Source organism: Ambystoma mexicanum, chromosome 6q (genome assembly GCF_040938575.1).
Source record: "Ambystoma mexicanum isolate Mex_15411 chromosome 6q, UKY_AmexF1_1, whole genome shotgun sequence".
Taxonomy (NCBI): domain Eukaryota; kingdom Metazoa; phylum Chordata; class Amphibia; order Caudata; family Ambystomatidae; genus Ambystoma; species Ambystoma mexicanum.
Window position 1 is genome coordinate 546,630,767 of NC_090937.1, and position 22,782 is coordinate 546,653,548.

Sequence of the window (22,782 nt, forward strand, 5' to 3'; positions counted from 1 at the left end):
GGCTCCGCCTCTGCAGAACCAGGCGAATAAACCACAGAAGAACACTCCAGCAAACAGCAAGTCCAAAGAAACCCAACATAGATTTCTGAAAGAACGAGTTAATCACACTAACCCATCTGCTAAAAAGTCAACTCTCTTCACATACCTCCCAAACCCTAAACAAACACAGCCACACTATTGCACTGCAAACCACAAGAACTTCACTACACTGCAAGAACAACAAAAAACACACATAGTCTCGCACAACAGCACATGGGAGACCACAGATCGATCCGTAAACTGCACCCATGCTCAGGAAACAGTACTAACCGAACTGAAGCTGCCAACAGGACATCACAAATCTTGCTTGACCTCTATCCTGCTACACCCTACTAACTGATCCTACCCTCTTACCTTTCAGATTCGCCAGAGGCCAGTGGACCAATCCACTGGTGGTAGTGTGTGGTATAAATATCCTCAACATTAACATAATTTTAACACTACCATACTAAGGTATAAGTTTGAGTTATTGATAAGATATGCAAGGGATGCATGGACATTATATTTTCTGAGGTATAACAGCAATTATGGAATCACCCTTCCTATGTTTTCCTATCCTATACATTATGTAATCAAAGAAGTAAACAAATGTTGTGTTAATATTATTTTATTTTATCCTATCTGTCTTATTTGCATGTGGCTGAGGTGGACAACTTGCGGATTCGTGTTTCTAGGCCCAAGCAAGACTCTATGCTTTTAAATAGATTTTTTTGGTACATCGCATCACATATTGTACAAGGCTGAGAAATATGTGCAAACACGCATAACCTTTTCCCATGATGCATAACACTCCATCTATGAATTACATGGGTGGTTTTAAAGCACCAGTCTTGCTTGAAGCCCATTTGATAGTCTCATAAGGATGTTGTTTGTCAGTAAGAAGGCTGCAATAGAAAGCCAATGGCAAATTGTTATTAGGCCCCAACAAAACCAAACCCCTTTTCACAAATCTACACACTTGTATCATTCTCAAGACCCCCATACCCAGCCACAATTCTAATTATAGGTTCTCTTTCACACATACAGAGCAACTGCTTATTCCTAGTCTCCTGTTGGTCCTTGTGTACTCTAGTTGACTGTCAGTGGGTGAGATAAACCTGGAATACCAGCACTCCAGAAGAACTGTTCACATCTCAAGCAGGAATGTTATCTATCTCTTTCCAGCCATTGGAGTCACACTGTTACTCTGACCAACTTTAGCCCTTTCCATAGACCTCCCCAGCTCTTCTAGCACCATTAACGACAACATCTCCTCTCTGGCCTGCTTTTTCTGACTTCTGTAACCACTCCCTCCACTGGCTATTTCCCTCCATCCCTCAAGCTCTCCCTTGTGTACACTCTCTTAAAGAAACTGTCTGCTGACTCCTCCTGCCTTACTTGGTAAACTATTGGAGAAGCTGCTCCACCCTCAACTGACCCTCCACACTGAACTTGTTGGTTGCCTCCATGGCCATCAATCTTTATTCTGTGCATCTGAAGGCACAGAAACTGCTCTCTTGAACACCTGTGAAGACATGCTTGCACGCCTTGATTCTAAATATCCTGCTTTTCTCATTCTCCCCAATCACTCCTATGCCTTTAATATGGTCAACCATTCTAAACTTATTAAATGACTCTGTGATACCCTCGGCATCATGGACCGGGCACCATAATGGTTGACCTCTTTCCTTATTAACTGCCCTTCCCAGTTGCAACTGAGCCCTCTCTCCTCCACCACCACACTCTCTAAACTTCTATGACCATCAGGGCTCTATCCTATTGCCGTGGCTCTTCAACATTTATCTCGGCCCTCTTGCTCACCTGATCTCCTGTTTCTCTCCTCATTTCCAGTGTTATGCTGATGACACACAGCGTTGCTTTAAACTTCCCTCTACTAACTCCTCTTCCTCCTCTCTCATCCTTGATTGTCTGACAATCTCAGTCTGAATGCCAGTAACATATTTATCCTTCTCATTGGGACACCTGCGCCTTGCTTTCCTCCTACCCTCTGGCCGCCCTGCTTGGACCCTCTACCCTCACCATACTGTGAGGCCAAAAACCTCTGGGGCACCTTGCCAAGATGGCCCACTTCCATCTTCACACCCTTTCCTCACCTTCCCCCAGAAGCTAAATGTCTCCAGAGCTCTGGTCCTCTCTAGGCTGGACTACTGCAACAGCCTCTTCCACAATCTCCCCCTTTCCTCCCGAGGACCCCTTTAGCTAAGTTAGAATAGGGCTGCACGACTTATCCTTGAACTCAAACCCAGGAACATATCTTTACAGCCCTAAATTCTCTCCACTGGCTCCCAGTGGCCGCGAGGATCAAAATCAAAACCCTCTGCATCATCCACAAGGCTTTCTGGGTCCTTGGATCATGCTATTTCCCACATTCCCTCCCTAAATACTCCCCTGTTAGAGCCCTCTGCTCCTCTAGCTCCACCTCACTGCTTGTCAAATGCTTCTCCAAGCAGAGAGTGGGGGGCAGGTCTCTCTCTTCGGCTGGTGCCAGACCTCTTTAAGTTCCAGAAACTTCTCAAAACTCTGCTTTTCTCTACCTCTTTCCCTTCCTTGCTAATCAACCCACTGTGGCTGAGACTGGTGGTCTGTTCCTCATGAATCTCACAGGATACCTGGCCTTCTAGCCAGTCGACATCAGCACCCTTCCCCCCTCAGCACTGCCTCCCGTGGGCCCACTGTCTGCAGCTGTGCATCCCACCCTTGGGATTCATCCACTCTAGCACTTAGCATGAGGCCCTCTCTCTTGGCTCCCCTTGGCACTTCCCTTCCAGGCCCCCACCAGCACTTGTCCATTCCTTGCTCCCTCCGCCTTCCCCAGACGCATCCCTATCAACTGCACTTCTCTTCACTGCCCTTGCATGATCACACATCACAAGGCCTAGTAGGACCACAATTGTATAGTTACTGTTTTTACCAATGTTACTTACTCCCCTTGTTCCCGCCCCACTTTGCCTTGTGACTCCTGGAAACACCATTCTGTTGTATAAGTGCCTAACAACTGCTCAATAAATAAAAAAAATGAAAATAAAATAAATACATAAAATAGACTATTTTTTGTGTCTCCTTAAAAAATGTTACCTTGCACGTGTATTTTGCAATGGCAGTTGACACTGTAAATAATGTAGAGCACACTTTCTCACAAGGGCATGGATCGGATTCTATAAATTTGCAGGAATAAAAAAAACGTGCTCCTGCTGCCTCAATAGGCGACTGAAATACAAAATCCCAGGAAGACAATGTCATTGGCAACTAAACGTTTTTGGTGCCCTGTGCATGGTTGATAAATGTTCCCCAAATCAATTTGAACAATGACGCTTTCTATGTTTCAATTTTAAGATAAACGTTTGCTGGGTGACTTTTGACAGTTTCCTGAACAGAAATGTAAAGAAAGCGGATTTTGCTGCTTTATAATGACTCAAAATACACATATGAAAAATGTAATATTGCGAGTGAGTGAGATACAATTGGGTAGGGTGACTTCAGGGGCTATCCTTTGAAATCTGCAGCTATTCTTCTTTAAACATTTGTAGCTGAAAACAAGTGTTTAACAATAGTTACAAGTGCCTAACAATAATACCAGCAAAGGAAGTGACCGAAGTGAAAAATGTTCTAGTCTAGATGTCTCTAGAAGGAGGGTGGAACATCTACAGCAAGACCTTTTTACAACATACTGCCAGGCATTAAAAGCAGACAGGATTCAGGGCTCAGCTTGAGCATATCATGAGCCCATCGCACAGCAACATGCTGCTTTTAGAAATGGCTATTTATCTCGCTGAAACTTTCTTCATGTAGCTATTCTCTTCTCATTCGGACACCTGAGAATGTACCCTCTTCACTTCTACAATCCGAACCTATGCCCTAGTTTGCCATGGTCAAAATGTACCCAAGCGATCACACATGGCCAACCTGTTCCAGTCCAATATTTTTTTAAAATCTTCATCCTATTTTTCACACTGCTTCACTTGTTCCCTTTTCCTTTCCCACACAGACATTAAGCAGGGCCACAATATGTCAACTTCCAGACAAGTTACTTCGCTTTGAAACCACTATGGTACTGCTTCATCATGCTCCTAGGGAAACCGTGCTTGAGGGCAACCCACCCTAAAAGAAACAAGCCTTAGTTTCTGTGACATCCATCTGTGGGATGTAGGTGGTGAACGTTGCACTTCGCAAATACCATTTAACAAACCATAACACCAGTCAGAAATACATGTAACTGTGCACTTGACAGAGGATGAGATTCTGGTCCTACTAGTCATTTTATAATGAAACATCTTCTGCACATAATGAATGAAAAGCCAACGATCTCCTTGGTATGAAGCAAATTGGGATGCACAAGATAGAGGATATCAAATTGATTACTTAAGTGTTAAGGATAGATGTATATTGATCAAGTGATGACCAATACATGTGCTGTTTATAGACATTGACGTCTAAACATTGCAACAAAATATGCTTTCACATATACATATTTTGTAAGTATTAAAAGTAAAGATTATTTATGAAAAAAAAGTGCATGCATGTAAATATTGGGGTTCAACAATAAAACATGCAGGGCCCGATTCATTGAATATTTTCCCAGTTCAAAGTGACTTTGCACTGCCAACACAACCCCTGATTCATGTATTTTTGGCATGTAAAGTCCAGGCAAATTCATTTTGTACTGCAAAAATGACGATGCACTGACTTTGCCCAGACTTTGCAGCAGTGCAAATTCACTTTGAACAAGGAAAATATATTGCATGAATCGGGCCCTACATGTTTCTAGAAAATGTTTCAACATGATAATGTTGCCATTATAACAGGGTGTAATTATTTCACTTGGGTGGTGAACGTGACATTTATTAGCATATTGAATTGAAATTTGGCGTTACGCTCTAAACCCTAAGATGGCTACGCCTTTTTCGGATGGATTTGGAGACCCACATTAAGAGGGTCTGCTATACCTGCTAGTCAAATCAAAGTAAGGGCTATACTTGGCAATGCATGCGATGATGGGGGAAACACGTGGTTCTTCCTGCATCATGAAGTAAAAGGTAGCCACGGGAATGGATTTAGAAAAGTGAGTTTAATTCATTCTACTGCGCCCGCAATAAAAAATATGCAAATTGATTAAAATGCCCAGATAGTGTCGTCTCTGCTTTTTGGATAAAACCTGCACCATTCCCTGTATAGCCAATTTTGTAATGACAAAAAAGCGGTTTTCAGTATCATGATCATATTAGAGACACTAACACATAAACATTTATAACTGTGCAGCAACTTCTATATGGTACGATATGATCGTTTATTTATATAGCGCCTACACACAATGGGCCTCATTACAAGGTGGGCGGTAAGGGGTTGACGGCGCTGGTAAAGGTGCTGGAGCCGTTAACCCCTTACCGCCCTATTACGAGGTCCACTCGCGGGACCCGCTCGGGACGCCTAGTTTTACCAGACATCCTTTGCGGGTACGCGAAGCGCCCCAGCATGTTAACAAAGGGTCTGTCATTAACGGGCCCGTTATTAGCATGCTTCCCATTCCCATTGAGCCCTATGGGGGCTCAATTGGGAGTGGGGATGGTCCGGGTTCCCTGAATGGGGAATTACCAGGCCCTCTAATGTCAGAATGGCCCAGTATTTCCCCATTCAAGGAACCTGGACCCAAGTTTGGAGAAAGCCATCCCCTTATTAAGGGCGTGGATGCCTCCAAACTCCTAATGAGGCCCAATGTGTTTCAAAGCACTTCAAGACAAGGGAAGGAACAAGGGGAAATACAACGACATTCTTACAGGCCATGAAGAGTAAGGATGTGAAATGAACTATCGTACTTGGCCTGACAACATTTCAGATAGTGCAAGAGCTAAAACATAAATAAGGAAGGGGGGGGGGGAGTGGGAAGGAAATGGAAACAGACAGGCGATTACCGTACTAGGCCTGACGACATTTCAGATAGTGCTGGAGGGGGGTGAGAAATATATATATATATATATGACTCACATTAGCAGTTATACCCCTACAACACACTCACCACCATTTTTCTTTTCCTCCATATAACATAATCTGTAAAACGCAGGCGGGGCAATATATGTCACTTTCCAGACATGCTCTTCACTGAAGCCACTACAGTGCCAAGGGGCTTAGTGTATAAGCATATTATATTGTTTTTCTTTCTAGTCAGATATGTTTATTTATTTGATTTGTTTATAGGTTGTTTATGTGGCACATATACAACAAGACAGTGGGCCTAATTACGCGATAGGTGGTAAGGGATTATCGGCACCGGTAAGGGCACCAGTGCCGGTAATCCCTTACCACCCTATTCCGAGGTCCCTTGGCGGGTTATGGAAGGGACCCGTTAAGGGACTTCAGAGCTAATAACGGTACCGCAAATTGCGGTACCGTTATTAGCTCCATCCCCATTCCCATTGAGCCCTATAGGGGCTCAAATGGGAATGGGGAATGGTTCCCGGAATGGGGATTTACCGGGTCCTCCAAGGTTGGAATGACCCAGTAAGACCCTATTTCGGGAACCCGGACCCGGAATGCAGTAAGGGGTAGCCATGGCGCTAATAGCGCCATGGCTACCGCCTACCACGTAATGAGGCTCAGTGTTTCAAAGCGCCACAAGGCAAAAGGGAAGGCAGCAAGGGAACAAATAAACAGTGGAATAGACAATGAATAAATATATATATATATATATATTTTAAAACAGTGGTCCTTCTAGGCCTTGTGACATTCGAAGCGTGCAAGTGTGGAGAAAAGAAGGGGGTTAAGGGGTGGTGGTGTAAGTGCTAAAAAGGGTCCCCGCTGGGGGAGTGCCAGAGGTGCCTGTTGGGGAGGCAACAGGTAAGAACATGGGCGGAGACATCACAGGCCAAATAGGGAGGTCTAATGCCCATCAGGTAAGTACAGGGCTGAGACAAACCACCCAACGGGCAGGTGTGGGCCCAGAAGGCAGTGTGGTGGGATGCTGGTGGTGATTGGGCAGATAGCCAGGACCCTCTTCGACTCACAAGGGACTAGGCCATCCCTCTCAAATGCTGTTGGGATGGTTAGCATGGGAGGGAGAGTGGAGAGGAGGAGGAACAGAGAAAGATCTTGAGTTGTTTACAGAACATGAGGTGTTCCGGTTCAAGACAGAGAGAAGGAGACTTTTGAAGAGGAGGGAGCCAGTTGAGGAAAGAGATCTGTCCCCAGCTCCCTGCTTGTCAGGATAGGATGGGCAGTCACAACTTTATTTTTCCTGGAGGCAGGAAACACTTCTAGATGAACCAGAATGAGCAATTTGGCTTAGGGTAGCAATACAGCAGACACGTCAAGGGTGGAGACCTCTTTTCATGCGTCGAATATGTGTTTCAACCAGAAACACTTAAAAACAAAACAACCATTTATGGAGCAATCCTGTAACAGGTACCACACATTTGAGGGGATGATAACAATTGATTGACCAGTAGGGAATATACAAAAACCAAAGACAGAACAGGACACATGTCTGATAGTAGGCTGAGTAGACTTGATATGTACATGGTCATAACTACAGTGGATCATGGCCATCGCATGTACAGATTCATAACTAGAATGGAGCTAGTGGCACAGAAGGAACACTGGCATGCCTAGAGTGGAACTAGAAACAGAGTCATCAGGAGGGGGAGTGTTGAAACCTTGAGTTATAAACAGGGACGTAATTTCACCAAAATACCAAGGGTAGCGGAAGTGACATCACACAATGCTTGACCCCCTGATGACATCACAGGAAGTGATGTAATTTGACCCCACCCCCAAGTGGCATCACAGGACATGATAGCAAACGACCTTCAGATTTTTTAGATGCATCTAGCACCCATGTTTCCAGGTGCTCTCAATTCAGCCAGATATATGAACCAAGGCACAGAGGAAGGCATGATTTGTCCACGATTACACATTTGGGGAATGTCCTTTTCCAGATTCAATGTGGAATCTATTTGTAAAACATACATAATGCAGTATTTGTAACAGGGTAACCAAAATCTGCAACGCAGGCTACAGATAGTGTATGAAACATCTATAGATCAATGGACAGAGAAGTATATGTTATCTGTGGCATTGCTGTGTTAAACAAGCCAAACAAGCACTGACCTGGGGAGGCGTGCACTGCTGTTTAACTAGGAGAAAAATGTTGCATGAGCAAGCCCTGAAAATGAAATCATTGACCAGGATTTAGTATCAACACAATTCCATGGTTATAAATGTATCTATAAGTCAGCTACCACTACAATAGAAGAAACCTTTAGTCTGGTCTGCGTGTACTAAGGTGAGTGCACCAGGTAATGTTATCTTTGCTGGAGTATAATACCTGGGAAAGATTCTTAGAATATACCCAAGACCACCCATAGTTTTTATTATCTAAGCGTAATACTGGGTGCCAGAGGACTTTAAAAAAATAACTTTGAATGTAATATCATTGCTGCAGACATAAATCCTTAGCACCGTACAGTTATTTAAAACTGAAAACACCCACACGTTGCTTCTCACCCGGGGATTCACTGGCAGACTTCAAGGCGCGCATTGCACACTACCCGTTTGTCAGACTCAGTGGTGCCAATTGGCCTAGCACACAATTTGGCAGCTCCCCTGTGACCCATGCTGTGCCCCCCCCTCCCATTCTCCTTAACAAAGCACAGGGCACGCCAAAACCCGGGCTGGTCCGGGCCACCACATGTGCACAATGTCCATGATGATTATGCCGCTGCAGGGACATGCATTACTGCAAGTAAAAGAAGTAAATATGTTTTGTTGGAAGGTGTAAATATTTTCCACAAGTATTTGATTGCGACTGAGCATAGCAAGGGAGCCCAAACTAACTAAAATGTGTTGAGGGGTTGCCGGTGGGATTTTTCTCCCTCCCCATAAATGTTTTGAATAATGTGTTAAAATGGTGCATTACACTGCACACTTTCTTGTAAAATGTAGGTAAAAGGCCAACAATGTGGGTGAAGAGACAACAATTGGTTTTGTAGGCTGTAGGCTAAATCATGAAAAAGTACAATAAGTTCAAGTCACCAAAAGTGTACAGGGCATTCCCCAGTGCATTAACATGCAAGTCCCTGCAATATTTCACATTTTTATGCTGGCTCAGCCCATACATGTCCATGCCTGCTCCACCAACATATGCTAGTATTCCCATATGAGACCATACTTATGTTCACTTTAAGACTTTTTTCTATTGTATCATTACTGGCACTGGGCACAAAACCGGCTCAGCCAATATATGCCAGTACTCCTGGGTAAGTACATATTCCCGTTGGTTTGGCAATTAAAAGTGGCATGTCACAATATAAAAACCTGTCCAAACTGGTTACGAATTAAGCCAGTCTAGACCCATAAGAACACTTCTCTTGATTGATTCATCATAGATGCTCAGTTAATAAAAGGTCATGCTACAGTGAATAATATACAGGCCGCTACACCAAAACATAAGTCTAGCGAGATAATGATCATTTCTTTTTTAAAGATGCTGAGTAATAAATGTCATGCCACAGTAAGGAGTGGCTAGACTGACTGCACCAGAATGCCACTCTAACCAGGGAAGGGCACACATGAACTTGCTGTTGCCCGAGAATACTAGTAAAACATGTAAAGTCAATAAAGTATATGGCAAAGATGCTCCAGTGATCCCCAGACTCCCAGGGCCTTAAACACACATGCATCCCCTTTCACCCACTGGTCACTCACCCATACATCTCCTCACACTGGATTCACCACACAGGCCACACAGGCCCACACCAAACCCCACCTAGAACATTCAAACACACACACGTGTATGCTCATTCACCCACCACTCACTCACTCACTCACTCACACCTTCTCTTACATGCACTCACTGCATTCTCTACACAGGCACACACCCACCCACCCACCCAGAACATTCAAACACACACATCACTTCGCATTCACCCACCAGTCACTCATCATTTATCTTGCATCCACTCATTACATTCTCTACACAGGCACACACTCATCCACCCAGAAGATTCAAAAACACTCATCACATCACATCACTTCTCATTCACCCACCAGTCATTCACAACTTCTCTTAAATCCACTCATTGCATTCTCTACACATGCACACACTCACCCACCCAGAACATTTTAAAACACACATCACATCACTTCTCATTCACCCACCAGTCACGCACACCTTCTCCTTCATCCATGCATTGTATTCTCTACCCAGGCACACACCCACCCAGAACACTCAAAAACACACATCACATCACTTCTCATTCACCCACCAGTCACTCACACTTACTCTTACATCCACTCCTTACGTTCACTATGCACAGGCACACAACCCACACACCCACCCAAACAGAACATTGAAAAACTCACATCACATCACTTTTCATTCACCCACCAATCCCTCACAACTTCTCTTACATCAACTCATTGCATTCTCTACACAGGCACACACCCACCCACCCTCCTGGAACATTCAAAAACACACATCAAATCACATCACTTCTAATTCACCCACCATTCACATACATACATCTAATACGCACTTCACACATGCAAAACACACATCAGATTACAAAAAGAAAAAGCCTTATTATCTTTTTCTTGGAGCTTTGGTTCATCCTACCAGGCCCCCTTGGCTCCTCCATGCTGCTCTCAAACAGAAACCAGGAAGCTGCAAGAGCTTCCTGGTTCAGTATGTGAGGTGCAAAGAAGTCGTGGGAGAAGGGGTCGAAGCTGAAAGCAGCAGGTGACATGTGCCACATGTCACAGTCAGCTCCAACCCCTACTGAGTGCCTCCCTGGCCCAGCCTCCACCCTGATCGGTGAGGACTGGGCCGTGGTGCCACCAGACCTGGTGTGGCAGGGGCCCCCTTTTGCCACGAGTGGGCCCGCTACACCAAGAGCACCTGTTTCTTTTTATTGCAAACTTTGTTTTTTTAAAGGTTGGGGTAGCAAAGGAGTCCCCAAGGGTTGTAACTGTGGTCTACAGGTGTCACAGTGGTGACCCCTGGCGACCCCAACATGACGTCACTGGTCATAAGTGCACCATCAAATCTTAGAAAGTGATGTTTCAGTGTGGTTTTAATGAAGTGGATGGTAGAGGTTTCTTGTCATGTTAGGGTAGTGCATTGCAGATGAGAGGTGTAAGTATGGAAAAGTAGATAAAGTATGAAAATGTATGGGATGGCTGAGGAAAATTGAGTTTAAGAAGGGTTTTGAACCGACAGTTACATGGAACAGAGTAGCAAGATATATTGTTGGCTAGGCACAGGGGCAAGTGCATCGATGGATTTGGACACAAGCAAAAGAAATTTGAAAAAGGAAGTAATTTATCATAGAATGCCTGACTATGTTAAAGCAATGAAGGGAAGTTGGAGAAGAGCAGGAGGAAATATAAAGGGAGTCTGTGGTGAAGTTTAGTATTTTTTGAAGTTCAAGGAAGGAGTACATATGGAGACCAAGCTGACTAAGTGCTATGGTCAGTATAAGCTATTTGACAGAGTATGAAGTGAGGACAGGGTGGGTTTTCCTCATGTTCATCACATGAATCCTGGTGTCAGTAGAGGTAGAATCAATAAAGAATTGGACATTGAGATTGCAGTGAAAAGGACACCAAAACTGTGTGCCTTAGGAGAAGAGGACAGTGGCTGAGAGGAAAATAAAATGTGAGAAGGAGAGGGAGCATTATAGGACACAAGGAATTGGTTGTTGAAGAGTGAACCCTGAAACAACAACGTTCCATCCAATGGCAGATTGCTGAGAGGTTGTCAGAAAAGTGTGTTGCCAGATCAGGCGTGAGAGCATATAAGGAGAACATTTGAATGCCATCACTCTCAGAACAGGAAACAGGTGGCACCACTGTGAACAGCACACGATGCCGTTCCCCAGACAGGGGAGAGCATTTGATATAACAAAAGGCATACAACATCCCCTCTTTAAAACCTAATGCATGTACATATGGTGTCCCAAGGTTCATTGAAAGTGGAGTGCTACCTAATTAGCATGTAAACATGGCCACCATTCAAAGGAGGGAATCCCATTTGACTGTTCAGATTGTTTTCAATTATTCATTCATTTATTTATTTATGTATTTATTTATTTAAGCACAATTTAAAAGACTGCAATTATAAATTACATGCGATTTAAGGAAATCAATGTATACTAAAAGCAATAAGATTACATGAAGTACAAAAGTTAAAAAGGAAATTCATATATAATGGTAATTTTAGAATGAATAAATTCTAAAATCTGCTCAATTGATTACCAGAGTATAGTCATGTGATACAGTAATCAACGTCATTCCTATGGAAAAAAGATCTCCCACCATAATAATATAGCATTGTGACTTTCAAGGCATCTTACACAAGAAAGCCGTTCTTCTCATCAAAGTCAAACTCTCGCAGAATAATAATACATGTTTGATAGTTTCTATTTTTTCTTCTCCACATAACCTGCAGAATTGCTGCTCTTTACAGATTCCTCCATTGTGCTTCAAATACCTCCAATGATTTAGCTGAGTTGAACCTAATACTTGTGTATAGTCCAATTGTCAGGATTAGGATTAGGATCAACAAAATAATGAACTGATGCATTACTAAGTGCTTTAGAAGCTAGATTGATGATATTCCGTTTGCTATCTAGTTCATATTTAAGTTTTTTTTTTTGTTTTTGTGATAGCCTTAAAGCGGGTAAATGGAATATTAGAGGGTTCATGATAAATTGCATGCACAAATTGCAGTTTTTCTTTACCAGGACAAATAAACTAGTACTGTAAAGACTAGTAGGTCAATTAATAGTGGATAAATAGATGTTATACATAAGAGAATCTCATGAGGCATTCTTTAGATTACAGTATAGATTTAGTTCTCATAGGTTTAGTGCACATTTAATACAGTGAATGCCAAATTCAGGGTCTAGAAATTGAATAGAAATATTCTTAATCAAATTCACAATGTTTCTGAGATAATGGCTTCCTGTTTCAGAACCCAGGATTCGAGCCAGGTGCCCCATACTTCAAAGCCATGTAATAGAGTGGTGGGAATTTTGGCTTCGTAAACATATATAATAGACTGGAAGGAATATCCTCCATGATTTCTAGCAAAGCATTTTATGACAACAAGCAATTAGTGGGATTTTGTTTTCGCTAGATGAGGTTGCCACGCAAGTCAATCATCAAGGGTTACCCCTAGATAACCATATTGATGTACTATTTCAGTATATTGGGGTTGGAGGTAGCCATGCCGTTTATACCGGCATGGCTACCCCCAAACTCGGGTCCAGCTCCGGGTCCGGTGAAAGGGGAATTACTGGGCCATTCCGACCTCGGCGGGCAATGTAATTAACATTGCGTGGGACCCAGAGCCGGTACGTCCCCATTCCCATTTGAGCCCCCATAGGGCTCAATGGGAATGGGGAGGATGGTAGCAGCGGTAGCGTTCATAACGGCCCATTGGGCCTCATTACGAGGTTGGAGGTAGCCATGCTTTTTATACCGGTTTATAAGGTTGATTTTAGTAGAAGTAAATATTAAGACCTTTGCTTCGTTTACGTTAGTTTTAAGATAATTCGTTTTGGGATATTTGTTTAGTTTGTTTTAAAGGGATTGAAAGCCCTTAGGTCTACTGTAAATGACACCCAAATAATCCGTATAGCCAAGCCACTGGATTCAGGCATCAACAAGCCTAGGAGGATAATCATTGGGTGAGCAAAGCTCATGGGCGAGATCCACAAGATAAACATTGAATACAATTGGTGTAAGAATGCAATCCTATTTAAGGCCAACGGTGGTTGTAATTAGATCAGTGGTTTCCCCTGAGAGATATAGCCTCACTCTAGCACTGGTGTTGGAATACAGTGTCATAAGTGTTTTAAGTAAACAAATAGGGATTCCCCAGTTCAGTAGTGTGCTGCAAAAGTGCTCACGTCAAACCAAATCAAATGCTGTGCTATAGTCAATAAAGGCTGTGAATGTACCCTGCCCTCTGGTGTGCTAGGCTGCTTCAACTATACATATTAGCGCCAACATATTGTTCAATGTGCTCATGGCTTTTTTGACTCCTGTGTGTTGCAGAGAAATTATTTTACAGGATGTGGCCCTACTATCTAGTTAAAGAAGCAGAACACACTTAAAGATCTTGGCAGGGCCATCTAACATGAACAAGATTCTATAAAATGCTTGATCTTTGCACAAGCTTTTTTTATGAACTGGCACCACAATACTTTCTCTTCAAGTGGCAGGGATACAATTTGAATAGCTAATGACCTTGAACAACTTACATAGTTTTTGGGTCCACCATGCTGGACTACATTTGATCAGCACATTGCACACCTTGTCCGGACTGGGGCCACAGGAGTTTTTAAAGATAAGATAATAGCTCTCAAATCCATTTTAGTAAGAGAGAAAACACACTTGCCGTCATACAGATTAGTAAAGATATAGACCAGAATTTCACATCGTATTGTCACTGTAATGTGTTTTTCCGATTAAATTTTAGTTAAAGTTGGCAGGTGTTACCAATTTCCAAAAGGTTTGCAAGTTGTTGTTTATTGTTTTAACAAATCTATTATGATTTTTCAGCCATTTAGCATACTGTTTTTTTCTAATTGTTATAGCTGTGCTCAAAATGTCTTTATTTTAGATATTACTAATGTAAAAGCTTAACTCTCTTCTTAATGCCATTTTTTCTTCCCGGATTTTGAAATAATATTGGTGTACTTTATAATGAATGTTAATAAGTGCAGTTATGCTGATGTATAGAAGTATCGAATGTTGTGCATTTTATATTACAAAGTGATAAGGTTTGAATTATATTTAATTGTTTATATGGTGCAACATGTTTTTTGTAAACTATTATGCACTAATAAAAAGATGATGATAATACTACTGGTGTTTATGGGAGGAAACTGAATAAGAACGAGTCTGAAGATTTGCAGAAGTTGGTTTGGAGATTGCTCCCTTGTCCATATGCTTAATTGCTTCAATATACAAGGATAGATTGTGCATAGGTAGAGTAGTCAATTCACACATGTTATAGTCATAATTATGCTATTAATGGCTCATGGCTCAATATTTGTTAGTGAGTCACTATCCTTATTTAAGTTTATGACATGCCAACTAATTGTACTTATTCCACTAGAGATATTAATTTCACCAGTATGATCATGAAATTAGGGGGCTGGGAACTTAGATCTCAATGGTAACTAAGAGGGGGAAATGGTCGCTCTCCTCTCACGGTATGACACTCAGATCTGAGTCAGTGTCAAACGGTGATTTAGTAACCGCAACATAATCTATGATAGAAGCACTGTGTGAGGATATTGAATTTTCCAGGGGAATCATTGGCACAGCGTACATTCAGCATACATAACCCACGTATACCGAAAAACTTACAGTAAACAGTAACACAGGTGTCATAAGCCGTTTGCAGTAAAGTTGTCTTTGATCCTTAATGCGAAAGGAGTTGTGGAGGAATTATCATAGTAAAATTGCCCATTTCTGAAATATAGGGACTTTCACTAAATGTCACGAGAATATTATGAACTATATTTACAAGAGAGCCGTTGGGCACCTGCCCTTGCAATCATATAAATTAACTATCATGAGATTGCACTGATTATCAGAATCAACATTCGCTATGATTGTAGCTGCCAATATAAAATCAGATTCAATATCGAATTGGTTTAGTGAAAGAATGTTTTTTAATCTAATAATGAGCCCCCGTTTAGGCCGTCCCATCCTGACTTTAGTTGCTGTCCTCTGAATGGTGTTTCTACCATTGAGGGTAATATCCTCTGTTAACCAGGTTTCCTGAATGGCCATAATACTAAATGCATTCACATGAGATAATAGACCATCTTCGTCAAAAAGGTGAGAATGGTCTTGAGTGTTCCATGAAATAAAACTCATGCCATGCCATGGTCAGGATCGACTTTGTGTGTTAGTCGGGAGGAAAGTGGCGATCCACAGCCAATTATCATTGTTAGAATTATGTGTTGTGTCAGGTGCCTTAATCTGATGAACCAATCTATTACCTCTTTGCAATAAAATTGTGTCAACGTCCAAAACACATGTGCAAACACTACTGGAAGAAATTGTATGAATACACTCTTTACCATCAACTTTGAGGTGTTCCTAGATAGACCCACAAGAGGGTGTGTATATAGGGATGCGCTTATTCTTGTGGTTGTTTCACTCATCCCTCAATGGCATGACACCCTTCTCACTATCCACTGTTAGTACCGTTGTATCAACATTTCTTTTATTGATTCAAATTCATTTGAACTCTTTCACATCTGATCCCGCCATCACCACTCACTCTTCCGGGAGGACTTGATTGCTGAGGCCTAAAAAACTATGCCATCGGGTGCGCACAGGTCCTCCCCACAACCCCCACAAATTACACCTCAGGGAAACACGGTTCTTTGTTTCTGCTGGGAATCAAACATGGACTTTATAGTTTGAAGGCAAGATCCCAGGAACTTTTCTCATAGAACCCTGAACTGTTTGTCCTGCTCCTTCCTCCGGTTGATGGTATAGTGAACAGAGGACTCCATGTCTCCAGGGCAAGTCTTTTTCCAATCCGACGAGTCTGTTATATTTATCATAGGTAGCAGATGTGTAAACCCAATATTATCAATAAACGTTAACCAAGAATACAACTTGCAGGATGTATTAGATTGTCAAATGAATGGGAAAAGCACAGTCACATCCTATCACCAGAGGTAAGGGATTTGTTAGTGAGTCGCAATTTAATAGGTATGTATAAAGTTTGAGGGGCATATCCCTTTTTGGTGGGAATCAACATACACACAGAAATATCTGACTTTCCTGCATTGTTTCTTCACAGAGCAGATGAAAGTTGCGCAGATGCAGACCAGGCGCTTATCTTTTTTATTTTTTTTTTATTTATCCATGTGTCAATATTGCTTGAAATGGTGGTGCTTGCTTGACCTATGGAAAACGATGCCTGCCTTGTAGGGCCGCGGAGAAAGCGACAAGTAAGGCGGCGAGGGAGGCTGGGAAACGATGCAACTGCTGATTTCCTTTCATCAACACTGCAGGCTGGTGCTCTCCCCACTTAATCCCCTCTCAAAGGCGTTTCTAATCCCCTTTCAGCAGAGACCACAATGCGCGCACACAACTTGCCCGCGATGAGGGAGTGGCAGGCCTTAATTGATCCTTGAAATGGATGTGAATTTCTTTAAGACATTTTTCGAAATCATTTTTCTCACGGCCAGGATCGTCAGATAAGCGATTTGGGCCATGCACTTCCACAAAGGTGCAACAGCTGCTGCACTGATTAAACGTGCAATCTCTGCACAGGAGAATCTTTGACCGTCTCCATAGGAGAACATAATGTTTCGAACGCAAGGCATGTTGCTTGCATTTACCATCTGTTTCTATTCAGCTTCCTTTAATTATTTTTTCTCAAATGTATCACCCCACATTAATCTGTGATTTAAAATTATGTTGTTATTGCATTTGAGACGGCACGACCAGCATGCAGAGAGTTAATGGCTTTTAAAGACCATTAACGCACGATCTTCTTTGGGGCTTAGTCATGTGAAAATCATACTGATTACAGTGATCAGAAATAAATTAATACTGCAAAGTTGAAACTGCTATGTCTAAATTTAGCCCTCATTTTCTCAGCTCTTTGCAAATGCAAGAAAGCATGCTGCACTCTAAGATCACATATTAAACAGTTTAATTAGATTTAAAAATGACTTTGAACTATGGAAACCTTTTGCCCCTCACGTACAACTGTTGCTACTGTGCCAACTCTTCTGCACTGTCTCCTGGTAGCTAATACAGCCCCGTGCATTCCTCTGTGGTCTGGATACAATACAACCAAGTATTTATGCAGAACGGAGTATCTTGCTGGTAATATATCTGTGCAGTTGCATCTTTAGATGTGCAAAAGCCATGCATTATCTCTATGTGTTTCCTTCAAACTGACACATAACCGCACACGCACACATATATACAAGGAAAGCACTTTAGTTGCAGGAACATTAAGGCGACAACTTAATGCAACAACACCCCTTGAAATTCAGCTAAGCCACCTTAACTGTGTGCCCCCTGTGTTGCAGCATATGACCACAATGTTGGCATCCCTGATGACATCACAGATGACATCACTGGTGACATAACTAATTGCATCCTTTATGACATCACTGATGGACTCACGGTTTGCATCATATATAGAATCACTGATTACATCTGTGATGACATAGCAGATATAATATATGACTTAACTAATTAAAGCTTTGATTAAATAAATAACACTTTAAACCGTGGCCTTTGCCATGGCTGTGGACACTGTGCATGGCCGATGGACCTTTGCAAGTGGCTGGTTAGTGTTGTACTATACAGTGGGCACGGTTGAAGGCTGGACCACTGTCAATGACGCAGGCCATGGCTAGTGGCTGGTGAGTGATGGCTGTGGCCACTGGCTATGGATGAAGGATATGGCTAATGACCCCTTAATGTGGTAAAATATACAGTGGGCACTTCCAAAGGACGTAGCCACTGGCCATAGCCGGTTAGTGTTGTAAGGTAATCAGCTATTTCATCAGTGATATCATAGATGATGACATTAGTGATGTCATCAGTGATGTCATTGGGGATGTCATCTGTGATCTCAACATTTTGGTCATAGGCTGCGCAGCAGGGGGCACAACATTACGGTGGCTTTAACTGAATCTCAGGGGCTTTGTTGCCTTAAGTTCTTACCTTAACCTCCGTGCAACTATTTTTTTTTCCTTTAATTGGAAGGGTTTTCTTATTCCATAGATTGTTACCAGAGCACTAGTCATGACGTACGGACATGGCCAGCGAGCACAGCTGACTGATCATTTTAAAAATGGCCAGACCACTAGCATTGGCCTTTGGCCATGGCCAATGGGCACAGGCTTTGGCCATGCCCACTCTATATTGCAAAATACGTGCAACCCATCTCTCAAAGAAGTTAATCAATCACAGACTGATTTTGACCTGTTTTGACAGTGGTGTTGTTATGTAAAAGATGTCAAGCTTTGAGAACCCACAATTTGTTTAGGCAAAGAACATTGAGATTACATTTTTTTGGCAAGGAACACACCTTTGATTTAGCAGTGTGTTGCAAGCCCCATAGTGCCCCCACCATCTTGATCCCTGGGGAGGGGCTAATCTCTCATACCCTGAACTACCACAGACACTACAACACCTCCCATTACAATCTGCTTAACTGATGTTAATCTGGCCCATGAGTTTCTGGACAGGGGGCTGTAGACTGCTGATCTATCTCTCAAGTCCAACGGGCACAACAACTGTGCCCATGGGGGACTCCCAGCAACTCTGGCTTGGTCACCCCAGTTCTAACCCAGTCCCTATTATCCGTGGTCCTATGCAGAGTGAAATTCTTTTTGTTCCCCCTCCCATGTTAGGTTGCCAAGGGAGTCCCTCTACTTTGTCCCTAACCAAAATGTGGCCACTCAGCAGGAGGAGGTCATGCCACCATCCAAAATGAATGTTGATGAGTTTTCCAACCAATCCCCTAGCCCACTAGCTGTAAGCGTCGGAAGGAATCCCAGAGGGAGCTTGGAGTGCGTCTTAGGCACATCTAAAGTAGACCCACTGGATAGTGCACGTAGTCTGTCGACCAACATAAAGGACATTTTTGTTGCCAACTACAACACCACCCCCGAACAGAAAGGAGTGCTGTGGTAGTTGTAGTATAGTTTTCTCTAAATGTTTGCTAATAAAGAACCGGTTTATGTCCGTAATCCAAGCCACCGAAAAGAGAGTAGCTGCTGGGAAATCCACAATTAACCAGGTGAGAGGGAAAGGAGTCCTGAAAAATCTAAATGCCCCAAAGACAGTCGGTCCCCTTATTCATGAATCTTGTGACGGTTACCCTAAAACTACCCAGGGAGACAGCAGGCTTTGTGATGGGAATAGAGCAGGGTCCAATAATGCTAGTGTTCTAAGTGGCACAAGGTCTGTGTGCAAACCAGCTACAGCTGACCCTGATCCCAAAGGGAACCTGCACCTTGCTGCCACGCTTTTATTGAGGCAGTCTCGTAGCTCGCAGATAGACAAATCCCCATGGGTGAATGTGTTGCCTGTGCAAACAGTCAACGTGCTGGCCCAGGTTCTGCCTAAGCTCCAAGATAACATTAACAGGCCTTTTGCATCCCAGTCCATATTCCTGCATAGAGTTCCCAAACTAACCTCAAAGCGGTATGAACCGAGGGATGCTCTCCAGAACAAGTACTTACATTGGTTTGATCCGTGAGAGGCAGTCAGTTTGTCACTAGGGACCTTATTATTGATTGTACCAGGATCTCCAAAACAAAGGGAGGATGTTTCTGATTCTGATGATATTACGGTTTAAGATCCCACAGTGGCTAGGGACATATTGAGTACCAAAAAGGCTACGCAATAACACAGCAAATAGTCTAATCAAACGGAGCCTTTATTCCAGGGGAATGACGTCAAAGGGACTACGTCAAAGTGGTCTGTACTACCAGGAGTAAATGCTGTTCCATTGGGGTTAAGGTCTGGGATTAAGGTCTGTAGGGCTTTACCTCATTTATGGATATTAAAGGTTGCTGACCTATCAATCAAGACTGAGAATTTACTGTAGTCCCATGAGATAATTCTGGATATCAGGACCATTGATTCTTTGTCATTTATTCATGCTGTTGATTGTAATGGGCGAGCTATGTAATGATTAATTGTTGTTGTGAAAACTTGTATGACTCCACGCCAAAATAAAGTTATGAAGAAGATTATTTGCCAAGGGTCGCACATTTTGGTTAAGCAGTGTGCTAAAAGCCCCTTCTTTTATGGCCGGTATCTTGGTGGCTGTTGTGATACATCACTCAACCCCAACTAACCACATTTAAACAGCACTGAAAAGGAATACATGGCTGGCTGCAAGAATAACATATGCCCAGTTACTCTTGCCCCATAGTGAAATTCGAATGCTGGCATCCATTATTATATGTATGCATTGTAAGTAAAATATACAATTGTAGTTCAATTGATCTTCCCCTTCGAAGAAAGTGCACAAGACAAAACAGCACTGGACTTTTTAAAAAACTAATGAAAACCAGAAAAATAACCTGAGAAAGGAAATGTTCCAATAAATAAGCTAGTAAAGTATAAAAGGTGCTCACCTTTAAAACCCAGCAATCAGTAGTGAAATATTCCCTGGAAAACAAAATCCCAATAAAAGTCAAGTGCTTGTGGTCTTGTGGGGAGGCATCTGCAGTGGTAGTCAAATACTTGAGCAAGCTTCACAACCTCAAAAAAAACAAAGGGTTGTGTCCGCCCTCTGAAAAAACATTACGCTGTCAACCAACATGTATCCATTACTTGTGCTCTGAAAAGCAGGCACAATCAGGGGAAAATAACTGCACCAGTGTCAGGATTGCAAAGTATATTGCCACATCCTGAGTAAATACTCATGACTTACTTGCCCTCTCATCATTTCCTCTCCTCAACCCCATGTTTGACTTTCAACAATTCTCTGCTTTAGAAAGATAACTTGAAAAGTACACATACCATAGCGCCACTCAAATGTACAAATCCTTGTCGAACAATGTTAGGCAAAGTATATGTGTGGCACTATTCCCTGCATCTTGATTAGCTTACTACAAATACCATAATGCAAGTCATGAAAAGGCAAGACAATGGTCTGTCAGAGCTCTCAGAGAGCACTGGGAACATAGAAAATCTTTAAACCATATTGGGGCGTATTATATATACATAAAAACAGGTTATTCCAGTTTGCTTTGCACATGCAAGCTGGATTTGCAATTATCCTTATATGTGCAGCCCCATACCCAGAGATACCTGCTCTTTTTATGTGTGCCTAATGGCAGCTTGACCTTTAGAGTGCAATACTTGCAGGGACTGATAGAAGCACGGTTTTAAAAGAAATAATGCAACCGCCATGTGTTTTCTTAGTGTGTTATGAGATATTTAATACTAAGAAAACACCTGGCACCCAGGACTGTGGACTATCTTCCGCCTGTGCAATAAAAGGGAGCACCCTGCAAAGCCACAAAGTAAGGAAGGGGCCGGCTCCCTCAGGCAATGTTGCTCTAAATTGTCTTGTAACTTGTGTTCATTGATTAGGCAGCCTGGCCTGAGAGGGCTGGTTGCTTGCTCGCTTTGAAGCTAAGCAGGGTTCATTCTGATTACTGCATGGATGGGACTCATGGGTGACTATTGGGTCACTGGCCTTGGCTGACTGTAGCTGTAAAAATGTTTATTTTTTAAAATCTTTTTTTCTATAGCTGAAATATAGTCACAGCTATTGGGAAAAACTGTGAAATACCTTTTTTTTCCTGCTCTTCCAAGCCCTCAGCAAAGGACCTCAGCAGATCTACCAGGACCCTCCACACCCCTGATAGCCTTCTCACCTCCATTGCGCACTCCCTTTCCCACAACACACACTGTTTCCGTGACACAGTTTGCTTTCAAATGTCTGCTATTCATGGATATTCTAGCCATAGCTGAGTCTACTGAAAGGTTTTGTGTTGCAAACTCAGTTCCCAGACTCCCTCCAACTCCCAAATTTTACTTGGTGTCATCTTACCTCCCCCACCCCTTGACTGATGGCATCTGCATGTTTGTTGACTTGCAAATGGCATTTTTCCTGCATTGCATTTTCTGATACCCTCGGCTATAGCCACGGCTATCTATCCCATCGAGCAAAAACAAAGATGGCAGCTGTTTTATTTATTAACTCCCGGCTTCTCATCAATTTAC